Source organism: Schistocerca serialis, chromosome 12 (genome assembly GCF_023864345.2).
Source record: "Schistocerca serialis cubense isolate TAMUIC-IGC-003099 chromosome 12, iqSchSeri2.2, whole genome shotgun sequence".
Classification (NCBI taxonomy): Eukaryota; Metazoa; Arthropoda; class Insecta; order Orthoptera; family Acrididae; genus Schistocerca; species Schistocerca serialis.
This window is the reverse complement of record NC_064649.1, coordinates 65527426-65551507: the sequence shown is the minus strand read 5'-3', so window position 1 is coordinate 65551507 and position 24082 is coordinate 65527426. Positions and strand designations below refer to the sequence as shown.

General features: G+C 38.9%; 1 protein-coding gene across 2 annotated transcripts in view; it reads right to left on the bottom strand.

Moving 5' to 3' along the window:
• Positions 1-24082, bottom strand: part of LOC126428066 (homeotic protein ultrabithorax-like) — a 1222647-nt gene that overhangs the window by 274212 nt on the left and 924353 nt on the right. Inside the window, exon 4 of one of the 2 annotated variants that reach the window (XM_050089946.1) lies at positions 20126-23294. The exons of the other annotated variant lie outside the window; for it this stretch is intronic. The gene's annotated coding sequence lies outside the window, so the exon portion shown is untranslated. Of the gene's footprint in view, positions 1-20125; positions 23295-24082 lie in introns of those variants that run through there. 2 annotated transcript variants of the gene reach the window in all.

Below are 24082 nucleotides of genomic sequence, written 5' to 3'. Positions count from 1 at the left end.
TACTTACATGATAAGTTTGTTTTTACACAGAGTACGCGAAGGAACTTGCCCCCTTCTTGCAGCGGTGTACCGTAGCTCTCTAGAAGAGCGTAGTGTTTCAAAGGATTGGGAAAGGGCACAGGTCATCCCCGTTTTCAAGAAGGGACGTCGAACAGATGTGTAGAACTATAGACCTATATCTCTAACGTCGATCAGTTGTACAATTTTGGAACACGTATTATGTGCGAGTGTAATGACTTTTCTGGAGACTATAAATCTACTCCTTAGGAATCAGCATGGGTTTCGAAAAAGACGATCGTGTGAAACCCAGCTCGCGCTGTTCGTCCACGAGACGGGCCATAGACACGGGTTCCCAGGTAGATGCTGTGTTTCTTGACTTCCGCAAGGCGTTAGATACAGTTCCCCAAAGTCGTTTCATGAACAGAGAGCATATGGACTATCAGACCAATTGTATGATTTGATTGAAGAGTTCCTAGATAACAGCATGTCATTCTCAATGGAGAGAAGTCTTCCGAAGTATGGGTGATTTCAGGTGTGCCGTAGGACCGTTACTATTCACACTATATGTAAATGACCTAGTGGATAACATCGGAATTTCGCTGAGGCTTTTTGCTGATGATGCTGTAGTACATCGAGAGGTTGTAACAATGGAAAATTACACTGAAATGCAGGAGGATCTGCAACGAATTGACGCATGGTGCAGGGAATGGCAATTTAATCTCAATGTAGACAAGTGCAATGTGCTGCGTATACATAGAAAGGAAGATCCTTTATCATTTAGCTGCAATATAGCATGTCAGCAATTGGAGGCAGTTAATTCCATAACTTATCTGGGAGTAGGCATTAGGAGTGATTTAAAATGGAATGACCATATAAAATTAATCTTCGGTAAAGCAGATGTCAGACTAAGATTTGTTGGAAGAATCCTAAGGACATGTTATCCGAAAACAAAGGAAGTAGGTTACAGTACACTTGTTCGCCCACTGCTTCAACATTGCTCAGCGATGTGGGATCCGTACCAGCTAGGGTTGATAGAAGAGATAGAGAAGATCCAACGGAGAGCAGCGCGCTTCGTTACAGGATCATTTAGTAGTCACGAAATCGCTACGGAGATGATAAACTCCAGTGGAAGACTCTGCAGGAAAGACGCTCAGTAGCTCGGTACAAGTTTTTGGTTAAGTTTCGAGATAATATCTTCACCGAGGAGTCAAGCAGTACACTGCTCCCTCCTACGTATATCTCGCGAAGAGACCATGAGGATAAAATCAGATTAGAGCCCACACAGACGCTTACCGACACTCTTTCTTTCCACGAACAATACGAGACTGGAATAGAAGGGAGAACCGATAGAGGTGGTCAAAGTACCCTCCGCCACACACCGTCAGGTGGCTTGCGGAGTGTGGATGTAGACGGGCGCCCAAGAGACGAGTGGTGTCTGCGTCGCCTCGCCAGAATACGGCTTCGCGTAGGAGATTTAAACTCGCGAAGTTGTCACTCGAGGTTGTCACGTGTAGCGTAACATCCGTATCTCACTTTCCTTACGTGTTTTCATTACACACTGTGACGCAACAGGGCGTAACGCGGAGGGCAGTTTCTTTCCCCCGGCCTGGCTGTTGGTCGGGACGCGTCCGTCTGAGTCGTCGGTGCGCCTTGTGAAGGGCGCTAGCCCGCGCTTTCACCTCGCGCCGACCTCTGCTCGGAGGATTTGGCTTCTTCTCTCACCGGTCGTTTCGGATGCAAATTGCTCTCGCGGCACGAAATCACCTCCGCCGCCTCCTCCGGCGACGGAAATTATTTAAATCGCCGCCCTCTCCGCTCGCGTGGTGCCGTCTTCATCTTCTTGTTCCTGTCGTTCAACTATGCCCGCTTACCAGATTCCAGGCTGCACTTAAAGTAATTTCTCTACGAACGGTTTGGCCTGAATTTATGGGTGTATATAAGGAGAGCATGTGCCACACACACACACACACACACACACACACACACACACACAATCCTCCCTTTCCTTTCCCCACCACCCTCTCTCTGTTTTGTGATATCCTAACTTGTTTCGAATGTGACTTCACAGCACAAATACGGCTAGACATTTCTAGCAAATAAGCTACAGGGCGATTTCTTCCACCGTGTAAAAACTCTAGGGTTTGATCGATAAATGTATATGAAACAAATAAGATCTAAAGAACTTTCGTCCGGAAATGCAGTGTTGAAATGCTAGGGACCATTTATTCAATCGTACTTTGTTCCAGAGGCTGCAGTCTAATACGCGCTGTAGCAAACAGCTACAGTTACTGTACGTATTGTTTCCTCAAAGAGCACAGATAACAGCAAGTGATCAGCATTGGTGCATCCGGAACATTTGGGCCGGGATAATTGGCATCCGTATTTTGGGACCTGTCTTCCTTTCACGTCCCTTAACGTGCAGGAACTATCTGCGTCTCTTGGTGGTGACTGCTCCAAGAAGTGCCATCGATTCGACGGGTTATGTGGCTGCTACATGAAGGTGGCCCAGCCCACTTCATCGTGAACGTCCGGACGCATCTAAATCGCGTCTTCCTTGGTCGATGGATCAGACGAGGGGGTCCAGTTGTATGGCCTGCTCGTTCACGGAGCCAATGTGATTTCTGGTTACGGGGCAATCTCAAGTGTAGCGGGTTTGCAGAGTCCATTCCACATGTGGAGGCAATGGAGCAGCATATTCGTGCTGCCTTGGACAATGTTCGGATGCAGCCTGGCCGATTTGAACTTGCGATACAGAACATGTTACGGCGCGTACACACATGCGTTGAAGCACAGGGAAACCATTTCCAACACAAAATGTAACTATGGCTGCATGATAAAGAGCGTGTTAGACCGCAGTCTCTGACAGTGGATGGGTGAATAAACGGTCTCCAGCTTGGAAACCATTTATTTCTTGACATAGGTTCTTTAGACATTGTTGGTCCGTATCGTCTCATCGATCAATCTCTGTAGTTTGTACACGGTGGAAAAAACCACCCTGTATAGTAATGTAGTATTCTGTTGCCGATGGGGTTGACTACAGTGAGCTCCAAACCATCGGAATGCTTGATTTCAATGACCAGCCTCGACGCCAGTCGTCTGGGTGAATATTTCGATGTGCCCTTCCATCCAACTGCATCAACGCTGCAGATGACTACTACTTGACTACCGGAGGAATACAAACCACAGCCATTGTAATAGTGTAAAATGTACATAGAGGTAGTAACAGCGGCTCGCAGTGAGAAAAAGTCTAGGAACCCCTGCTATAGAGTACTTCCCAATATACAGCCGACCGGTTCACGCATTCCTGTGGGGGGGCGTTCTTCCCAGCAGCAGATAGTACCCACCGCCACACACTCCCAAATGTCTTGTGGTGGTATGCAGCATGTGAAGAAAGTGGTGGTATGAATAAGTTTTTTAAATTGCGCACATTATTTCAATGTTGAAACAATTGCAACAGCTTTCGTTGGAACTGAATAGAAAACATGGAGACCTTATCTACGAATGCAGTTACTGTTGAGTCAAGCGACATACTTGGAACGATTTTGCGATTGAAAACTTGCCAATTTTGAGTTTATGAAGGAAAAAGGAGTGCAGGATTGAAAATTCGAACATGTTAAAAGGGGCTAACTTCACACACACAAAAATAAGACTTTCCAAAGTGAGAAAAAAACCTGTTTCTAATTTGATGGGGATTCGTTTAAAAGGTAAACCGCATTATACAAATAGAAAGGACAGATGCTGAAAGTCCAGTTCCCTATGCCCAATGCCATTAAAGAAAACACAAGGCTTGGAGTATTCATTAGGGCCTTTTAAGAATTAAAAGGATAATTTTCTAAATGTTTTGAAGACACTGCCAGTCTTAATTGATGTTGAAGCTGTTCTCGAGACCGTTGACCGTTTGCTGTTTCAACTGAAGCTGACCCTATGTATGTGCAGATGTAAGAGATTGACCTTTCTTCTACAGCAGCTTTTCGCAAACCATTACTTTCTAGTATTTAAATCTTTAACTTTCACACAGTTTCCAGAAATTTGTTTTCTGGAAACAGGTACTACTGGCTATATCTTATAAAAGAATAATTTGTATTGCAGCAGATGTTAAATTTTCGGAACTCGTAGCAAAATCATCTGAATGTGTGAGAAGCCTCCAACATGCTTTTCTTTTGAACCTTATTGCTAAAGCCTTGTAGTCATTCAGTTGCTTATTCTAGTTGCTCACTTCCTTCCAGAAACATAGTTATAAAAGAATTATGCATTTGCTACTGGCTTGCCATATAGATGTATTTATCTCAAAGGGCTCCCAAAGGCTGAAATATTTCTCCAATGAATTTCACTTTACATTCTATGTCTGCAAATGTTTCACGAAATAGATATGCTAATTCACTTTACACCACATTTTCAGTTCATTATGTAAATAGTTTCCCTGTCGAGAGAATGAAAGATATTTTTCCAGTCAACAAACATTTCTACAGTATATTTTGTAGTCAGTAATTTGTAGTGAATGATTTACTTCAGGTTAGATATTTGTCCACAACATGATCTACCTTTCCTAAAATCTTCTTGACATTCACCTAAATGACAGCCCCATGTTGTTTATATAATCTTAACTAGGATCTCGGAAAATGTTTCATACACAACTAGTAGAAAGAAATTTGCCTGCAGTTACTAATGCTGTGTTTATTACCTCTCATGTAGCATCTGTATCACGGCTACCTCCCACACTCTAAGATTCTTTTACATTCTCCATATTTTTTGGAGGTTAATTTTAACCAATTTCTTCTGCTTGAAGATATTTCAGAAGCTCCACTCTAATAGTTACCTCCACTAACTTTGTTTTAAACATTTTAATTATTTCCTCAATTTCTTTGATAGCGTATAGATCCCTCTAGATTTTCTGGAATGTCCAAGATTTCCAGTTTATGGATTGAATCCTGAAAATTCCAAAGGTGATCAAAATATTTTCCATTGTTTAGGAATTTTCACTATTTCTTAAGCCAAGTATGCTATTATAATTTATGAAATAGACAATAACCGTTCAGTCTGCCCCTAAATGATTGACTTTTATCAAATATTAACTTTTGGAAAATTTTCCTCAGTTTCCACAAGTTTTCTCTATCCAAAATTTTTTAGTTTATTTCATTATTCTTGCTCTTTCTTTCCTTTTTTGTTTATGTTAATGATATTGTCCAATGTTTCGTAAACATTTCTGCTTTTTCAGCTTTTCTCCTCTCTGTTAAAGCCTGTTCACATATCATATCTTAATTTCTGATTGACCCGAATGTTTTCTGTTCAATATTACTAATGTCTTCACACAATTCTTACGAATTCCATGTTTAGCTGATTCAATTTCGTCTTGATATTTTTTAGTTCTTTTGTTCAAGTAAGTCAGTGTAAATTATATTATAATACTTTTGTGATATTCTTTATATTCTATTATCTAGAATGTTTATCTTCATTTTCGAGATAAGGTGCACGGAATAAAATTCACCATTCCTTACCACTTTCATGTTCATAATTTCCTTTGTGCATTAGAAATAGCTACTGAACTGTATACAATGCCCCCAAATCAGATTTGGAAATATCCATTTCATAGGAGCTTCATGAAGGTCAATGTTTCACATGGGAGCTTTGACATACTGATCAATCTTATGCTGTTTGAATTACTATTATTATTGTATCCATCTAGATTTCCATTTTCAGCGGTTCTCACTAAAAGCACATCATGCAAATGATTTATTTATATTTTATTTTACTTTATATTGCTTACATATTATTATTTTGTCCATCTGTATGAGTTGTGTAGGTATTGCAACAATGAGAGAACTAAAGTAATTATCAATAAGATTGGTTTGCACACACATATTGTTTTACGAATATGACTTTCATGGGAATAAAAACGTCATTTCCTGGTGCAAACTTGTGAACTCCAAATGTCATAAGCAGAGGACCTGCAGTTAAGTGGTGAGCCCAGAATATGATCCATTTTATTTTCTGTACATTCAGATAATTTTTGAAAGTCCCATTGGGTAAAAACAGTTTATGGCACTAATCTATAGGTATACAAAATAGTACAGTTGGCTGCAATAATAAAAGTTCAATGCCAAAATTATAAACAAAATATATTGCAACATTAAAAGCAAAAGGATTTGTAATGTAACAATAAGCTATTTTGGAAAGACAAATATAAACATAAAACAAACATGAGGACAAAAGGAAGTCGACACCACTTCATAGAAACTGGTTCGTTTTGTGTGCACATTGACATTCATTTTTGGTAGTGTAGTGGCATATAACCTTTTGTACAATCAATAAAAAAAGTCATTCAGGTCACATAGCATCTAAGACCATAAGAGCATCTAAAACAAGTGAGAGAAACGAATTTAATAAACAAAGGTAATACAAAGGCACAGGAAACTATGGTGTAGAAACACTGCAGTCGACAGTCAGTGAATGGTAGATTCGTAAATTATCTGGATTTCTACCTCTCCAGCTAAATGTAAACTGGGAACAATGCATTTAAATGGAAAAATCAGTCTGAGAGACTCAATCAGTAAGTTATGGGGATTTAAGACTACCAAAAATATACTAATTTTATTCATCAGAATGTCTCTTCAGTAGTAGATACTGCACAGTAAATACATCTAATTAATGAGTAGTACAGGTTGGTAGAAAGTGTAATATGAATAAATAATTAAATATTGTTTTGTTTTTGAGTAAAAGTTTGGAGGTGTCTTGGAAGATGTTACTCTTTCCGTACATTCAGCTATTCATTCATTATAAAAAATTTGGAGTCAATCATCACATGTAAGAGGGAAAGTTTTCGATGCAAAAATAAATTGCTTCCAATATCAGATCTGAACATATGTAAAACATATGTAGCGCAGTTATCCAGTCATGCACGATTATAGACAGAGGCTTGCCTTGATTTTACTCTGGCATGGCCTGTTACATGTAGAAATACGATTTACATGTCTCAATATTTCCTGAAATCATATAATTACAAGGGAAATCATATCACAAGGCCAATATTGCAGATGGAGAAGAGGAAGTGCATAAACATCAGACGAATTCGGCGAGAAGAATTTGGCATGACACTGAATGCCCTAAGTCAAAACAAGACTCTGAAATGGATGAAATTCCCTCCCCTTAGCAGAGCTAACCACAACAACACTACTCTAGCAGATATGAAAGATAAATGACTCAAATGAAAAATCCTCTATCTAGAAGAACTGTGTAATGACTCCAATTCCAAAGGAGATAAGTGTTTCTAAACTGAACCACCTGATTAAAACGAATGGATACAAAATACTGACACAAGTTATTTATTGAACACAGAAAAACTGGTAGAGTGCAACCACAAGGAAGATCATTTTTGATTATAAAGAAATGTAGGAACATTCAAGGAAATACTGAGATTACTTTTTACATCAGGAGCTGAGCTGAAGGTAGCTGAACCTACAGTTACAGCATTGATAAACAAAGACAGCTTTTGACAATGTTAAATGGGTTGTGAAACGTGTTCTAAAACTTCCAACTAAATTAGACTGCAGCTATCAAGTCGATCAATGATAAGCAGTAGTTGCAGAGGCAGTCAAGTATAGTTGTGGCTTCCATATTATTCAATCTGTAAAGTTGGTATGGTATGAAGGACTTAAGGACAAATCCAGGAATAGTATTAAATTTAAGGAAGAAGAAATAAAAACTTTCAGGTTGGCCAATGACATTGTAATTTCTACAGAGATGGCAAAGTGCTTATAAGAGCAGTTGAACTGCGTGGATAGTGTCTTAAGATGTTCTAAGATGAACATCAGCAAACGTAAAACATGAGTATTGTAGTGCTATTAAATCAGAAAATACTGAGGGTATTCACTTCGGAAATCAGTAACTGTAAGTATTCGATCAGTTTAGCTACCTGAGGAAAAAAAGAATTGTTGATGGCATAAGCAGAGGCCATAAAACGCTAAGTGGCAATAGTAAGAGAAGTGTTTCTGAACAAAAATGGTTAAATTTGAATTTAAATTTGTTATGTATTTTTTTTCTAAAGAACTGCAATATCGTTGGTAAACATCTGGGAAACTGGCTCTGAGCACTATGGGACTTAACTTCTGAGGTCATCAGTCCCCAAGAACTTAGAACTACTTAAACCTGACTAACCTAAGGACATTAGACACATCCATGCCCAAGACAGGACTCAAACCAGCGACCGTAGTGGTTGCGGGGTTCGACTGTAGCGCCTAGAACCACTCGGCCACTCCGGCCGGCAAACAGTTAGGATAAGGAATGAATACAAGCTTTTGTAATATAGTGCCACAGAAGAATTCGTAAAATTAGATGGGTGGATTAGGTTACTAAGAGATGTTATTAATCGAGCTTGGGGAGAACAGAATTAATGTACATCTTGTGTAACAAACAGGCATCAGTTCACAGTAAACACCTTGAGTTATCAATGAACAATTAATTTGGTAATCATGGGAAATATGAGAAGTAAAAATAGAAGAAATTAAACACTTAAAAACTTCCTACAATAAGCAGGTTTGAATGGATATAGGTTGTAGTAACTCTACATTGATGGAAGAAGCTTCCACAGCAGATAAGCATCGAGAGATGCATCAACCCAGTCATTGCATTGAAGACCAAAATGATGTCAAATTATTAATTTATGGCTGTGTTAATTTATGAATCTCTTATTTTTGTCAGAAAATAATAAATTCTATGCAATATTAATTCATTTACTGGGGAAAAATAAACTCAAATGTCCCAAAACAGTTTATAAGCATTTAGATATGGAGATCCATTATTTTTTAAATGTAAAAGGAAAATATTTTCTTACACACAGTTATGCCATACAGAACAGTAAGATCACCATTAGACATAGAGCCACTACATTTGAGTAACAAAGGATACCTCATGTAAAAAAGTTAGCAAGGGTAATTTTGCAAAGATGATTGTATGTACGTTGCATGTGCAGTCAGGCCTAAATAATTAATTGCAGCAGAAGCAGCACAGCTTATTTGTGTGATCGCAGATGTAATGGACTTGTGTGTTTACTTACCTAGAAGAGTGGGCTTTGTGGACAACATTATACTTTGACAGCCCAATACTTCTTTGGAAAAGCAGGATAGATAATGAAACATGTGCTTCATCTGCATTGCCTTCTGGCTCCATAGCTTCATTTTGGGTTGTTGAGCTGTATCAGTAGCCTGTAATCTACATGAAAGATTTGTCAGTGAAGGATGTTACTTAATCTTCTTGTAGATGATACCATCAGCCAATCTTTGATATTTTGGACCTGACATGGCGAGAAGTATCCATCACTGTACAACACAAGGATGCTGAAGAGCAGATGGTAGGGCTAGGTTGTAAAATATCTTCTATCATACAAATTAGCTCTATAAAGTGAGAAAGTTCTGAAGTAGAAGCACCTGTCGTGACAATTCAGGGCCAGTCAAAATTTATGGCATGGAAAGTTCTCAGGTGTCAGTGATTACATCCAGTTGTGCATTAGTTTGAGGGAAAGGAGTTGGGCTTTCTATAATCAAAGGAAATTTGTTTCCATAACAGCCAAAGAGAAATTGGGCAAAGATAACATGACCTCGCTCTTAATAAGGTGTTAGACTCGTAACAGGTGTCCAGATCAACTTGGGAATAGGCATACATAATTTTTGAATTGTGATAAAAAGGATTTTACACCGTCTGTCACAGACATTGTTCAATGGAGAAATGTAAAGTACTTACAATTGTTTCTTAGGCCAAAATGTGACAAACGTATTGAAATCCTGAAAGACCAGAGTACACACATTCTTACCTCCTTATGGTCATTAAACCAGTCATAGATATTCCCTGCCATAGAATGGAAGTATTACCATTGGTTAAATTGCAAGCCCTTGTTGAAAATATTTGCTACATCATAGAATGGTGTCATGGACGTTAGTGACTTTTCCCATGTCTATGCCTAAGGTATCCACTTTACTAAGTGTGTGAGCTCAGTTTCAAAAGTGTACCACCTCATTTGCTTATTAATACGAAATGCTGTCCTGCAGCAGTGTCACTAGCACACTGTGCAGTGTCTTAAATCTAGAAATACGTTTGTGCTGACCACCTGTCCTAATTGAGGTTACAGAACTGCCTCCAAGTGGAATGAGGTCCATCAAGAAGCATTTTTGTTAAGCAGAGGAAAACAGGTCATAGGATATTCTCATATGCAAGTGGTTGCACTTTAAACTTTATATACTAGAAAGGTAATAAGGAAAAGACTTACAGATGCAGCTGCTTCCATATATATTAACTAAAGAGTTTGACAAAGGTGCCGACTATTATCTATATTTCCTTGTGTTCATATCTACAAGGTTCCAAAAATTGGATGAGGACAAGTAACAATATTTTACAACAAATAAAATAAATTGTAAGACATTTTCTAATCTGAGGTAAGTATGCAAATAAAATGCAGACAGCAATATGTAACTTACTTAAAGTTTTTGCTCACAATGGAATACTAATTCAACAAGTGAAACTTTCCAATGACATGATTCTGTAAGATCTATAATCATACAAAAATTTGTGATAGCATAATTAAGTGAAATAACTAAACTCTGGCTGAACCGGCCATGAAAGCCCCAACAGTACCAACTGGCCGCTGTGTCGTCCTCAGCGCACAGGCATCACTGGATGTGGATATGGAGGGGTCTGTGGTCAGCACACCACTCTCCTGGCTATGTCAGTTTTCAAACCAAATAAAGTGAAATGAAGTACCTACAGTATCTATTTCAGAATTGATATCTGAAGAATGTAAGACAATGCAGCAAACATTGAGCATAGCATTCGAATGGAACCCCTGCTGGAACTGTGTTTTTGTTATAATATTGCTATTCTACAGCTTCATATAAACAGCTGGAATTTAAAATCTGACCAGCTGTGATGAACTCAGTCCTCTAATATCACATGTTTGGTAGACTACTAATCCCTCAACTGGAGAAAAATACTGACAGTGGAGAAGGACTTAAAAGTATAAGCAGCTACAAATATTGAAGGAATAGCAAATAAAATGAGTTACTGCATCGAACGTGATCCATAAGGGAAACTGTGCAATAGGACCATAGTTTGGAGTTGATGATGCAGGGAGAAAGAGCAATCTAAAATACTGCAACCAGATTATGACAAAACATAAAAAAATAGGCTTGTAGGTCTGTCTTGAGGCAAAATGAAGCCTTTTTAACTCAAATATGCTTTGCATCGTACAGTAACAAGAGCTTTTTATCTAAATTACCTTTATTATGATACTTACCCACCAGTTTCTACACATCAATACTAAAAAGCCACTGATGAAGGAAAGTGAGCTGTGTTGTGCATCAAATCTACATATTTGTCTACAAGCTTATACTTGTAAGAAATTATGTAAAAGAATAAAATTATTCTAAATCGTAAATCAGTATAAAAATTGCATCAAATCCTATAACAGCTTGAATGCAGCCTCTGTTACAATGAATGTTTTAATAGCATGTAAACAAGCGAAATAGATAATAGTTAACAATACTCTATATTAGTGGCTAATTATTTATATCATCTGACAGTTTTGTTAAATGTATCAGTAAACACTAATGGTTGCATTGTGCCAACATTTTCTGAAAACTACATTTTGGTAACCTCAGGTTACCTGTTCCAAAAACTTTTCTTCATTGTATAAAATACGTCAGCTGCACTGTCTATTACAAAGTGTCAACCTAAGAAAATAAATATATAAGCTTTCTAAACCCAGTTACCTGTGTCAATGGTGGTGATTTCAACATGTAAACTCATCACACTGCCCACTAAAGCTCACAAACGATCATGTCATGTTTACACTTGAGACAGCAGGAATACAGAACTGAGCTTTGTAGCTTAATTTTGGCCAAACAATAATTAATTGATGGTCGATGTCTGTTAGTTTTTTATGAATAGGCAACTCACAATCACTAATGGCTAAAGTCACTACAGTGGCAACAAAACCCATGCACATTTTTCTTGTAGAAACATTACAGATTCAATCTCGTACCTACATCATGAGGAAATGAAATATGACGGTATGTAAGCCTAGTAGTGTCCTTGGTTATTTAAAATTAATAACATGCTTCATAAAAACATACACAATGAAAGAGTAAAAAACAAAGAACCATGAATGATTGTTTATTTTACAAGAAGTTCCATATATGGAAAAATTCACTTCATTGCCTAATAAAAGCTATTGAATATATACCATTGCAACTCTATATCAGAATTATGTCAGTCAACAGGATGGGGAACTATATAGCTCAACAATGAATCCAAAGTTTGCTTCAATTTTGTATTTCTTACATACAATAAGAAATACAAAAGATGGAGATAATGTTAAATGAAAGGAAAAAAATAATCCTTGGGGTGGACAGTGATGGACTCTGAAACAATGGACTTGCATTTGACACAGACCCACTCACTGTCTGCAAGCCATAATGTGTACAAAACTTCATATAATTAGTAGCATGTTCTGTATACAACATTAACATCACTGCTTTCATTGTTTAATTTTAGTGTCCATTGTCTGCAATATATGTAGTGTTAAAGATAAGTAGGGCTATTTTGCTATTAAATTTAACTGTGGTTTATAATCTTGTGCACTAATATATAAATACTCTCTGTGTAGCTTCAAAGCACAAATGAATTACACAAGCAATTTCTGTACTACTATAAATTCTCCTGTTGTGTGCCACAGAATTTCTGTTAACAAAGTTTTTTTTCTTTTTACGAGCTTAACATCTTTTTTCTTATCCTATGATTATCGTGCAAATAGACATAATTGCTTGTAGAGTTTGAAGTTAATTTTGCATTGTTATTAATGATTTCTTTTTGAGTACACCACATCTCTATCTTTGGCTCACTGTATAGATGAGCATTACATAAACTGACATAATAAATGATTGATCAGTGAGACACTAATTCATTGTTACTTCAGTATTTTAAGGTTTCAGTAGCTTTATTTTTAGTATCCTGATACAGGTGGAAGTGTAAGGAAGGCATAGAGTGAAACTAGGAGCAGCATGCCACTTACTTCTCTCAAAGAGCAGTTAAGACATATAAACATCAACAGCATGGCACTCTTGTATACTATCGAGAGTTTATGAATTTAACCCCAAAAAGTGGTACACAGTCTTTGTCACAATTTAGCAACCTTTCCCCAAACAAATTACGGTTTTTAAAGTTCCTTCAGCCCCCAATGTTCGAAAAACTACCATAAGGATTAACGCTGTGAACTCAGTTCTTGCAGCAGAAATGATGGACAGACTCTTAAAACTGGAGCATGGAATACTTTAGAACACAGCATATTGATGAAAAATAACTGTAAACTTACTTGAGGTAACATATGGCCACAGTTAATTCTGTAATGGGTAAATTTGAATCCGATATTTCACATATTTGTACTACATTTCGATTTTGGCGTTACAAAAACCCAGCTACAGATGTCCATATAGTTGCCCTGACTAATCTAAATCGGTATACGTCATTCAAGCCAGATCGAATGGGAAATATTTAATCTACAATATTATCAGTGCCAAACCAGGTGTTGGTGCCAATTAGCAAGTATGTCACCACCTAGGTGGAACGTAATATTCGTCTGAATGGCGTATGCTGATTTCGGTTAATGAAAACAGTTGTATGGATGTCTGAAGACGGGACTCAAAATTTCTAAATCGATGACATAGTGGGAATATCGAGAGATGGAAGTATCTGGTATGCCATTAACAAAGTACAGCTGAAATTCCCACCAAATAAGTCTGCAGAAAAAGCATACAAAAAAGAACGATGCTCTAGGTTACGTAACAGGCGTTTGGGAAATAGACTGAGAAGAAGAAAGAAGAAATGTGTTGACTGCAGGGGAAGAGAATGGAAGAAATAAATTTATTCAGTGACTTGTTGATGTGGAGAGGAGCGTGAATTCGCACTGTAAGCGCAAGTGTTCCCAATATAGAGCACGGCCTTTGCTGCCAAAGGATGTGAGAAAAATAAATTCGTAAGAATTTTGCTGAAGGCTCAGAAAACTGAAGGAAAGCCATGAAGATACTGAATGAATATTATCCGCCCCATGACTGTTCAACACTGTACAGTAGCAAGGATTATCTCTCATATAAACTATTAAGTCTACATACCTCAGTCTGGTGGATAGATGGCGCGAAGTGAACGGCTACAAGCGAAAAGGAACATTCAAATGAGGCATCAAAAAAGTCATCTGTAACAAGAAACAGAGCAAATTACGTGCAACACTGAAGTCCTCTTGCCAGTTTATGGTTGAGCCTAGGACCCAATGGGAATGTTTTGCTCTCGCTGTTATCTGCAAATCCAACCATAAGGAATGGTTTCTGAGATGGGCGAACGTTTTCCAGTTGTAGTAGAAATATGGGCTGCTGTATGGTGTTTCCATACGATGCCGAAATTAGTGTTTTATGTAGTGTAATGCACAATACTGACCCACTATTTGTCCAAAGGGAAGAGTATTTACTTAAAAACTAAGAACTATGGCTAACAAAGTGTTAATGGAAGTAGACGTTTTCAAGGTAGTCACATATGCGACTGCATTACAGAGGGAAACATCCCAGCCCACTGTTCTGATGACTAGTGCAAACCAGGAAAAACATTAGAAATTTGTCTCGAAAGTGACTTGGTTAGCGTCTTCTCAACAGCGGCTCCACAATTTCAGTGTTGATACTGTCGCCTGCTCGGACTTTATAAATGTTATTATTAAAATGTTATATGTATTACAAGATTATTTTTTTTAAAAATCCGTCACTCCATGGCCATGATTATTTTTATGAATTGACGTTTAACTCAAGAGTGACAGCGATGTGGCCTTATTGAAGGAAACATTGCACCATTCAGGTGTGGTCGATCCAGGAAAGCATAGGTCAACATACCTGAGCAGGTCTTAGAGCCACCATTCTTCTGGAAGCAGCTTCATTTCTCAACCAGTATAAACCCATAGCATCTTACTATCTTAGTGGCATAGCCACAATTTCATTGTGAAAAATTGTGGCGACAACCAGTTTTCTGAGATTATAAAATTCTGTAGCAGTGTCCCGTTTTGTATAGCAGTGTCTGTCATTGTAACAGAATGCATTGTGTTTGAAACCAGTCGAACTATGTTGCAGTAAATTTTATAATTAATTGTATTGTATTAAGACAAACGCTCTCCAAACAATTAGTTATGGATTACACAATACTCTTATCTATTGTAAGTGTAGTGTGCCATAGTGCATCAGAAAAATAGGCCTTACACTTTCACTTGTTATTTGAGAGTAGAGTTTGTTGTCAGTGGAATTACAAAAGAGCTCAAAAGAGAGAATAACGCTAGAAGAAATGAATGTCATTTCCCATCACTGGAGCTGTCAATAAATCAAAGATCTTCAGTATGCAGACATGGAAATTTTTGTCTATTGTTCAAAAATATCTCACAGGAAGAAAATAAAAGCCTATATCCGATATGAAATTACTTCAACTGATAAACTACACTTCTAAAGATAAATTTTAATTAAAAACTGGAATTATGGTTAATGTGTGTGACAAAGATTTTTAATTTTGCTGTTATTTATGTATGTCTGACCTAATGATATCAACAGCACCAAGAAATGTTCTCTTTTAAAAAATAGCACAGCGTCTTAAATAAGCATAATCTGAAAGTAGGTAAAAGTAGCCATATACAAAATCTAATTTTCTTTACGTAACAGTCACTAAATTCTCGCTCCACTTGCCTTCACAACAAATCGAACAAATTAATTATTAATGTGATGGAGAATTAACTAAAAACCTATGCCACACTATAAAGTCTCTGGAAAGGACTTGTTTAGAAAAGGGATTAGGTACTTCTACTGAATTAGGAAAAATCATTAGACAAAGTATCAAGGTAACAGACTGGTGTTACATATTTTGTTACTGAGTGTCAAAAGTCGAGTTACTTGCGAAAGAAGATTGATTTTGTATTTGGTATAAAGGGAAGTAACTTTACTAGAATACACTCACCTAACCATAGTATTGTTAAAGACAGGAATGTGGTCGCAAACCCATATATTACCTTACATTTTTCTTGTAAAGTGTGCTGCAGTAACATTCAATTCATAGATACTTACTCTTCAAATACTGAATATAATTAGTTAAAGGACTATTACTGTATAAGATTTGCAGTGTTGTGGGCGCCAGTGTTTTCATAATGATGTCACAAAATTGTCTGTGTGCAGAAGCATTTATAAGGTGCCTTGGAAACCACAAAAAACGGAGTCTCACCCCTAATACGAGCCGATAGTAATACAGAAAAGGCACTGAAAAATAAGAATCACACATTTGTTTGCATTTTGTTGCAGTTTTCATTGGTACCTCATGGCGCTTCCTGAAACATGTAGAAGCTACGCGTGTGACCACTTGCACAAGTTGTCTGTGTAATATGGTCCCAGGAAGGAGAAACTTGAACACACACTTGTCAGAGTTCACGTTTCACTTTTCAGTGTACAATGAATTATAAAGATGACACCCTACTACCAACAGGTCATCTTTCCATGTAATATAATCGATGACATCTCATCGTCATGGTTGTGCCGAAGGTAAGTGGTTACAAAGAAATCAGTGTTGTTCTTTCTGACGTTTCAGACCATACTTAAACAAACTTGGAGCTGTATTACCAACATAAAAAGAAACCGTGCTTGGAAACGGCGTCACTGCCTGGGTGTTGAGCTGGAGTCGACGTCTTCTGGAAGAAAGAAATGTGGATGGAACTTCTGCAGATCTGTATTCGAAATTTGTATTCTCGGTTTCCAGTGTAATAAATGTAACGCCAAGCTGACAATCAAGTCAGAGGCTGGAGAACATCGTGAATAATGAATATTTGTTGATATGTCTTCGTTGTAAAGTATGATAACGTAAATACAATAAAATGTACGTTATTTTAATACTTCTAGTCGGAGGGGTGTATACGTTGCTCATAGATGCCAGGAGCAACGAGGAGGTATCACCAGATATTTTCATAGTGGTAACATTTTATGATAAAACTTTCGGAAGGTGTGACATTGTTCAGCAGTTCTGTCTGTGTTGGTTTCTTATCACATCGGAATTGATCTCAATGTAGGCTCATAAACAGCTCTACACCTGTTACTTTCTTGATCCTCTTATTTAGATGTCCACTGAAAATGTGTGTTGTCACAATTATTCTGTCGATCAGTAAAATAAACGAGCGGGCTAAATCAGTCCGTAAGGCTATTGACTATTACGTGGATCAGAGGCAATTGCTCACGAAATATCCCTGAGGTCATGTCGCTTAGCTACATAAACTATTACCTGCTGTTATTACTGTAACAGTTAGGTGGATAACTACCTTTTTCCATCGTTGGCAGTGGATATGGTAATTCGAAAAACACCAGAACAGATACAGACATAATGGTGATTCAAGATTTTCAGCAGTATTCTAGATAAGGGGGACGCAAATATGTTACAAAATTACTGACAGAGTGGCAGGGAAACTTCAGAAATGAGGTGTGTATGTGTATTGAACTGGGGACTTAGAAACTACAGAGGCTTCGTCCTGCCGTAGCCCTAAGTGGTTCACATCCTCACAACACGCCACAGCAGTCCACCCACCCCACTGCTGCCCCACACCGAATCCAGGGTTACTGTGCGGTTCGGCCCCCATGTGGACCCCCCCCCCCCCCCCACCCTGCGAACGTTTAGTACCAGACGAGTGTAACCCAAAATGGTTGCGTGGTAGAGTAATCATGGGTACACATATGTGGAGACACTGCTTACACGGCAATCGCCGACATGGGGTAACTGATTCGGAATAAGGAGAACCAGCCCGCATTCGCAGAGGTAGATGGATAACCACCTTAAAAACTTTCCACACGCTGGCCGGCATACCGGCATAACGGTACTCGACACTAATCTGCCAGGTGGATTGGTGCTGGGAACCGGCACGCCTCCCGCTCGGGAAGCAGCGCGTTAGATCGCGCGGCTAGCCTGGCAGACTAGAAATGGAACTTCTAGTCATGTGGGTCTAAATAAGATCTGTATTATCCACCAAAACCAGTAAATCGAAATAAAACAAAAGTGACCCTGATGCCGTCTTTGTTTTGTTATTGTTACAGTTGTCAGTTTGCAGACACATGTCTTTAATTATCAAATGTTTGCTTGTGTAAACTTGGCAAAATAAAGCCGAGCCGGAATCGGTATCATGCACCGTAAGACAGGCAAATCAATTCACGTCTTCCACATCGAAGGGTAATATTGTAATTCGGGTTGCCTATTGTGAAATGTTTCGGGATCGCACTGCATTTTTTGTACTGTTTTATTTTCGGCACGATTACCTTGATATTAGCAATAAAAGCATTGCATAGAAATGGCATTACAGAGAAAGGACAAAGTTATCCCGCTACGGCACGAAACAGGAATTTTCACTGATGAGGTGACAGGTATTAACTTCTCTAAAAACCACAACATATGCCAGCTAAATGAACATAATCGCAGAACAGTTCTGTATTCACTCCTGCCTGTATTGTGCACTAACCACGCAAGATTACTTCAGTACGATACAGGCGAACACCATTCTGAAAATTTATCCCGTATTAGTGTGAAACACGAATGTGTAAAACAAAGTAATTCAAATGAAAAAAACGTAATTGCGACATTGTTTATGTATTAAATACGTGATTCAATAGTCATCTAGGACGTAAGGCATGTGGTGTTTAAATAGCTTGTATGTTTCTCACTGAATTTGGTTATAACCTTGTGAAACAAACTTTTGTGGAAACAAAATAAAGAAAGTCGACGATGCGTGTAAATTATGAGTACCGTATTGGTTTCATATTAATCTGTTTTTTAACTCAAGTTTTAAGATCGGATGGTCTTCGTTTCCAGTTTACATATTCTATTTTCCTCTTACATCTCATGTTTTTAATGAACGTCCACTGCCTGACTTGTTGATGCCTGCTAAAAAGGTCTTACACAATCCTCTACTTTTCTTCCAAACCACTTTTCTCGTTACTGTGTCATAAAGCTCCAGGATGTTACTTAAAGAACTGCTCATAGTTCCACATTACCGTTATTATTTTACTTCTAAACAAATTCACTCCTTAAGAAAGAATTAGAAAAGATGACAGCCATAAGTTAGTTGCCACTTGCCACATATTCAACTTCGTTTCATCTAACATTCACCAGCTTAAGTATATGCCTACCTTCATCCTCAATGACCGGACAGCGATCATTCCTTCACATGTTGTTGCGAAGTTCTTTTGCTTCATAACACGTTGAGGTATGTAACTACTAATAATTCAGTGTCATGTATGTGTGTGAAAAGAAATGAGTGTTTCGAGATTACCTGCTTCTTTAATCGACGTTTAAGTAGTAATTCTTAACATCTGTTTCTTATCAGTGAATGTTTATACATGTGTGCACTCCTTTCTTTACGTACAGTGTTATTATCTTCAAATCAATAAATCTTAAGTTTGAATGTGTATAGAAATGTGTCCTCAGTCTAGTTTTCTGATTAATGTGCATCAAAAATTTATTTCCTGCTCTCTCTTTTGTTCATAGAATCGAACACGTTGAATTTTGAGCTAAATGTTACTCTGACCGCACACAACGGTTAAATGTGACTTCCTTAGGAAGAGTGTGTGTTGGTCTTAGAAACCCCTACTCAACAAACACACGATCAGAAAAAACTAAAATTTTATATGCTAGCAATAAAATTGTCTACATCAGTGTCACCTTAATTATCTGGTATTAATGTAGTATTGGAAGAGGGATCAGCAGGAAGGGGTTGTACTTGAGATGGGCAAGGACAAAGGGAAAAAGCGTACGTGTCTAGCGTAAGGAATTATTTTGATCTGGAGAAAAGCTGGAGTTTAGCTTGATTTTTATCATAAGTTCATTGTAGACGGAGCACAAGCTAGGGTTGGACAAGGATTTGAAAGAGAACCAACTAGAAGTGTTTTGGAGAATACCAGTGACCTGACGTATTCTCTTCCTTATTCCAGTGTGAACACTGTTTTCCTTCCTCTATGGAATATTAACTAATTACTTTATAAAAGGACTTGGGTGCGTTCGAGAAACAGAATACAAATGTGGTTTCGTTTCAAAATCAGTGCCATAATTTATTTAAAAAAATAAAAGCCTTGTACAAATTTCGACAATAAATTAAGAAATTTCTGTCCATCAGTAATTACAAAATGTTTGAAAAAATTAAAGAACGCAATTGAATTATACATGAAATTAAAATCTAAATTAATCCAAAGAAGGTAAAGAAAGAGGCTGTTATTCAATAAAAGTATCTTCGAAATATTACGTAAAATTCAACCAAACAAAGTAATTATAGAACTGATATACATGCTAATTTACAAGGCAAAACGAAAACGTAACATCAATCACACGCTTGTTTTTACAAAACGAGAAAAAAACGCACTTTCTCCAAACACCCAAACAAAACGAACAGACTGTACAGAAAACGTATCGATCAATAAATAAACATCACAACCATACACTTTCTTAATGCTTATGTCGTATACAGCTTCTGTAGAATGGTTTCTTGGTTTGTAAACTAAAATACGAGTATTTTTCTTAACATCCGAAGGCGTAGTTTTTTTTAACAGTAACCGCTTTCGGAAAAGAGTAAAACGAAAACACAACGAAAACTTATTTTTTAACAAACAACTTAATAAATATCACAAACATATAAGACGTGTACTTGTTTTTTTTTCCTCGTTGGGAGAACACTGTTTTCTTAACTAACGTTGAACGAGTAAAATATACGAAGCAAGAGCTACTCTACTACACATATTAATACTTGGTTTTTTTGTTTGTTCAGGTTGAGCACTAACTACTGCAACTGGATAGTATTTTGATGCTACGGTGATTGCGGGAGAGGAAGGGAGGGGGAGGTGAGAGGGTGAGAGGGAGAGGGCATCATTGTTGGGAGGAGGAGTAGGAGAAGTAGACCATGTTATGAACTAGAGGGAGGAAATTATTTTTTTTGTCATGAGGACCTTATGTCTCTGAAAAGGACGTACGCAGTTTACCTGGATACGGCGGCAGTTTCAGGAACCGGAAGGCGTGTTTGACGAGACAGCGAAAGGGGGAGAGGTGTGGGAGGGGAGGGCTGTCCCTCCAACTGAACCATCTCGCTCCCGCCTGGCGTCTCAATGGAGACATAACTCCTATTGGGGATCAGGCTTCCAGCTTGTTAGCGAGGGAAATACACGCGTACGCAAAGTTTACGCGTGTGGGAAGACGCACGTCTCGACGTCAACACCGGCGCCGGTCCCTCTCGCTGTCGATGCGAGTGAGAACAGGTAGTGCCAACCTTAACGCAACAATAGTTCCCGCTGGTCTTCCTCCCTCTTTCTATAGCGAGACAGGCTGGTGGAATCCGTTGAGCAGAAAGAGTAGACTTTGCAGCTATTACGAGCAAGTCCGTCCGCCACGTTCCACGCTAAAAAAGGTGGTTCTAGCGAGGCCAATCCGTTCCTTACGAGGGTCGAAGCCCGTACCATTAAGGTGGCCTACCCGCATTTGCGATTCCACCCCTGACAGAGACAGGACTTTCTTGCGTCTTCTGTCGCCTTGAAGACCACTAGTTTTTTCTGACGTCTCCGACCTTGGAATATTAGTGACCAAATAGGCAAACCGGAATCTCCAGTTTGCTGCAAAAGGAATTTTCTTTCTTTGCTACTCCCAACAGTCTTGCGGAAAAATGAGAAACATGCCTTCGTTTGAGGACACTTCGATGTTCACCAATTCTCGCATGTACCAAAACGTTTCGCTCTACGGCCACATCATCCGCTGAATACGGGAATCCCGTACAATATATACAATCAAGAATACAATGCTCACACAAATGAACCATATCGAATGAATGGCCAGTTTTTTACCACAGAAATGTCTCTATCGCGATGGTCATATCAGAGCCAAAGTATGGGCATTACTCGATCTTATATACAGAAAAAGTCTCTTCCTCACAGGTCCTCTAGATTGGAAAATTTGAAAATTTTGAGACGTGGTTTGGCTCGGATATGCCACAGCACCTCAAGTACACAAACTATCCTGCTATTTAGAGCAGTGGTAGAAGTTACTATACTCAGTCACCTCCAATCTTTACGTCAAAGCTACACATTTATTAGCCATTTTCGAGCAAATGAAAGACTTTAAGCTAGGTTCCCAGAACTTTGGTGAGCAGCAGAGATATAAGAGCTCATCGAACTCCCTTCCCCACTTTAAGGAAAAGTTCATCTCGCAGTTACCACGAAAATCCGGAGTAATGGTTACGATTTTAAAGCTTTGCAAAGTGCTTAGACCGTACAAAAAAGTTTTTGTCTGCAGGTACAAGCAGTGTCAGAATCAACAGTTAACGTTGTCATTCGAGAGCAAATGTTCGCAGCTGTCTCAACAGTTTTTTTAATCAGTTCAAGTCTTAAGCCAACCGGGAACGACTGAAATCCTTACTGCCTTCCAGATAACAATGTAAGACACACCTTAACTAATATTGATGGATTAATAGCTAACAGTATATACTTCGCTACAACACATGCAGTATGCATTACATTCATACACAGTAATGGCTAATAATTAGCAGAATCTTTTGTGCTCACAAGTGTGAAGGAGAGGAAAGATACATTCTACAACATTTCTACACTTGTGAGTTCTCTTCTAAGTACACATCTCCTGCTTCGAAACTGAGCGCTTATTGTCCACGCTTCGTACTGTGAAATCAAGTAATCTGAAAACACTTTGAACTTTCTTTCCACAGTTCCGCTTCGCTATAAGTGTGTCCACGGCACGGGAAACTGAACTCGGAAGCTCGAACAGTGGAAAAAAAATGCAGAACGTCGCTTTGAAAGAACGTTCTACTCGAAGCACAGCACAAAAGGGCTAAAATGTCCGGCTTTGAACATACCATTTTTACAGTGGAATAGTAGTCCTATGATACAAGGCGGGCGGTACTCGGAGGTACCTGTAACAGGCGGTAACAGAAACAAAGCGAGGCACCTGACGCACGTGCACACCACGTGGCGGGGTTCGTGTCGCCTTTGCACTCGTCCCTGCGTTCCACTCACAGTCGGCATCTTGTGGGGGTTCCCCGGCGACGCCGGCGTGGTCGTGGTCGTTGCGAAGTCGGCGCAGGTGGAGGTCGGCAGTGACGGCTGGCAGTCGTGAATGTGTATGTGTGTGGCGGCGCTGACGCTTCGTACGCAGCAACCGCACACGCACACGCATGCTCACGCACTCGTAAACGCACGCATGCAAGCGAGTCAGCGAGCGTACCCTACCTGTGAAAGAGAAACGAGGCATGTCACATTTCTGTATATTTGAGCCAAGTGAATTCTGCAGGCTGAAAAAAAGGTATCAGTGGACAGGTTTGAGCGTTTGTTGTGTAAATCTCTATCTGTACAAGCAGCGCAGAATTTGAGTAGAGACAAAAGTTTTCCACCTACTTCAGTATCGCCTCTTGATAACGGAAAACTTCGAAAGCTCGAGTCTGTACTCACACTCACTGATTTGAACTTCTACAAAATTCTGAGTTTTATAATTATACAAAATTATTTACTACCTCAAGGATCAGTGCTGTTACCCTTCCTTCATGCGCGAGGAAAGAAACTGCAGTTGACAGACATAACTGAACGTCCGTGACAACATCAAAAGTTTTTCTGAATCAGGACTCGAAGAGGATGAGGCAGGCATCACGTTTCGTTGACATCGTGGGTGGAGGGAGGATCTGAAGGAAAGTCTGGGCACAGTTTCAAGGAACCAACTGGCTTTCATCCCGATGAATGATGGTGACTAACGGCAGTCGATTCTATGTGGGAAGACGTGCACCAGGTATGTGAGAAGCTCGCGAAAATAGAAAACATGAGGTTGAATGAATTGCAGAATGGTGCGTGGAGAAGTGATGAAGGTATGGTTGCTAAATAGGGTCTGCTGAAAAGCTTTCGGGATTCCTAGGTATGAAAGAATGGATGGAAGATTAGGGTTTAATGGCATTGAGTATGAAGCTACAGCTCGAACTCGGTAAGGGTGCGGAAGGTATCAAATGCGTGTTTTTCCAAAGGAACCATTA